Source organism: Schistocerca serialis, chromosome 2, assembly GCF_023864345.2.
Source record: "Schistocerca serialis cubense isolate TAMUIC-IGC-003099 chromosome 2, iqSchSeri2.2, whole genome shotgun sequence".
Classification (NCBI taxonomy): Eukaryota; Metazoa; Arthropoda; class Insecta; order Orthoptera; family Acrididae; genus Schistocerca; species Schistocerca serialis.
Window position 1 is genome coordinate 912725655 of NC_064639.1, and position 2970 is coordinate 912728624.

Genomic DNA, 2970 nt, shown 5'->3' on the forward strand with positions numbered 1-2970 from the left:
AGTTCAAGACGTTTCACAGTGTCTATGGCTTAATTTCAGATGTTTCTCTAGGAAACATCTTCACATGTGCGGATACCTCTTGGTTGATACGTGTCTTCAATTTATAATGTTCAGTTCGAAATTACCTTACCAAAATCGTCTTGTTTGCTGTAGTGTTAGCTTATTTCGCGCTGTTCTGATACTAATTCTCTGTGTAATCCAATGTCTTATCGAGTAGAGCTACCGTTTACTTCATTACGGCTAGAAAGAAAAGGAATGTGGACGCTTACCAAATAGTGAGTAAGGATCTCTTTGTTGATGCAAAGAAGAAAGATTACAATCTTCAGCGTTACACGAAATGCAAATTCTATTAACAAGTAGACGTTTTCTGGAAAATTACTCTGAGAAAGAAGAGCGCTTTAAACGCAATTTAGAAACCAAAAGAAATCTCTCTGGGAGATTTGCAAGCGAAGCTGAATCGTACAAGTCACAAAATGGTGCACATTATCGCAGAACGAGGACAATCGTTTAGCGATGACAGTGTGTACGATGGAAGCAGAAAAATAGTAACGTCCTGAGAAAGCCAGTTTGTTTGGATGTACAGCCTTTCGGTCAGTTAAGTTGCGTGGAGAACAGAGGAAACTTGATCGAACATAACTCAAGAGATACGCGACGAAGCTAGGAACATCTTGTGGTTTTCTCTGGCGTTGATTAGTCTCCCGATGTCTGCAGTATATCTAAAGTTCTTGCATTCATTGTGTCAGTTTAGACTTTCACATGACAGAATGAAGTACCGGTTAACAGCGCGAGTGGAAAAACTGGAAATCATTTTCATGAAAGTGCAAGAAAGTAAACAAAAATTAGCAAGCCTACGATCTTCATTGGAGCCAGTTCCGAGGTTTTACAGCTGATAAGAGGGAATAAGTGGCTTGAGTGAGGAATGGTCTTGTGGGACATATCAGGACTCTGAACATTCGCGACTTCGACGCACTCCGTTCATACACTGAATCATATCAGCAAGAACTCTTGCTTCTTGTGTACTGACACCATTCAATCCTGCTGTGAAGTACATTCGAGAACATGAACTCAGTCACCATCGGTGCAACTATTTTCCTAAATCGGCTCTGGCACTTGCCTTATCACATAGCGGTGGGGTAGCTCACCTGCAGTGAAGGGCTGTTTAGTTTTTACAAGCTCAGAAACGAAGTACATATCAGAGCTGATCCATAGTTGTCAGATCCAACTTGGCTGCTATTTTTCATTTTTAGTAGATATCCAATCCCACTTTTCTGAGCTGAACTTTAAACTTCAGGAAAAAGGAGACCGTCTGTAATCTCTACGGGGTCGCCAAAGGATTTAGGAGAAAGCTATCTTCGTTTGAAGCACAAATGCTTCGAAGAGTTTTACTACTGTGGCCGAAAAATGTCAATCTTAATTTTCCGAGAAAAATAAATTCCTTATCACTAAGCATTTGAAATCTTGACAGAATGGAGGATGTTCTGTTCCAGAATCCGTTTGATTGCGACCTAGATGATGTGTCAGTGGAACTTCGGCTCCATAATTTCTCTTTTACAGTACACTGCGACATATCCGCCGACGCGATAAGAACAAAGGGACAATTACCTTGGACTGAAGACAATTTTATTGTTGGAAATTAATAATTTGATGTCTATTGTCCCTTTTTGTCTGCCTACGTTAGACGTCAATATTTGTCTAACGTGAATTAAAACCTTAGACATGGCTGAGATTCAGAGGTTGAAGGAAAAACCAAAGGTTTTATTTAACTTATAATCTAGGTTTTCATGTATGTCCTTAATATTAGTGGATTTTAAGAAGATTTTCATTCTTACTTTAGTGTAAAATGCTGTTACTTTAAACAAGGAAGGCGTAGTTCTTGCGTGCATTTATTTAGCACCCTCTGCTTCGCAATTTTTCGTTATCGCTTGAGGCTCTTGCTTTTAACACTTGGGGTTTGGCTCTGGCATGGTAAACACTTGTTACGCAAATATTTTATTTTTTGGACTCCTAATTTTATGCAGACAAGAGCATTTAGCAGTGGGCAAATACTTTTGTTCATTTACTTTGACGTTCGCTGATTGTAATTTGGGCGCTGTCTTAAGCGATGACACTTCAATTTTTGGTTTTTATATATGACAAAAGCCGGCCGACTCCAGCTAATGTAATCTACCATGTGATTTAACAAGTACGAACGGTTACCACCTCCTCCTCCTCCTCTCCAGATACTGGTTTGTTCGCAAAACAAGATGGAGTAGCATGTACAGCTGCATCAGTGATCCTGCGAAACTCAGCTGCTGCTCTCCGAGTAACTACTGCAGCCTACATCCTTCTGAATCTGCTTAGTGTATTCATCTCCGTCTGCCTCTACGATTTTTACCGTTCACACTGCCCTGCAGTACTAATCTCGTGATCCCTGATGCCTCAGAACGTGTCTTATCAACCAATTCCTTCTAGTCAAGTTGTGCCACAAATTCCTTTTCTCCCCAATTCTATTCACTACCACCTCATCAGTTACGTGATCTACCCTTCTAATCTTCAGCATTCCTCTGTAGCATTACATTTAGAAAGCTATTCTCTTCTGGTCTACACTATCGTCCATGTTTCACTTCCATACATGGCTACACTCCGTACAAATACTTTCTGAGAAAGCTTCCTGACAAATCTGTACTCTATGTTAAATTTCTCTTCTTCAGAAACGCTTTTGTCGTCATTGAAAGTATGCATTTTATATCCTCTATTTCGACCGTCATCAGTTACTTTGCTCCTGAAAAAGCAAAACTCATCTACTACTTTGTCATTTCTTAACCTATTCCTGCAGCGTCACCTGATTAATTTTGACTGCATTCCAATATTCTCGTTTTGCTTTTGTTGATGTTCATCTTATATCCTCCTTTGAAGACACTTGTCATGTATGTAAAAATAGTTTGTAACCTTTCACACACATTTTTAGGGTCCACTCCTGAAGATGTTTTC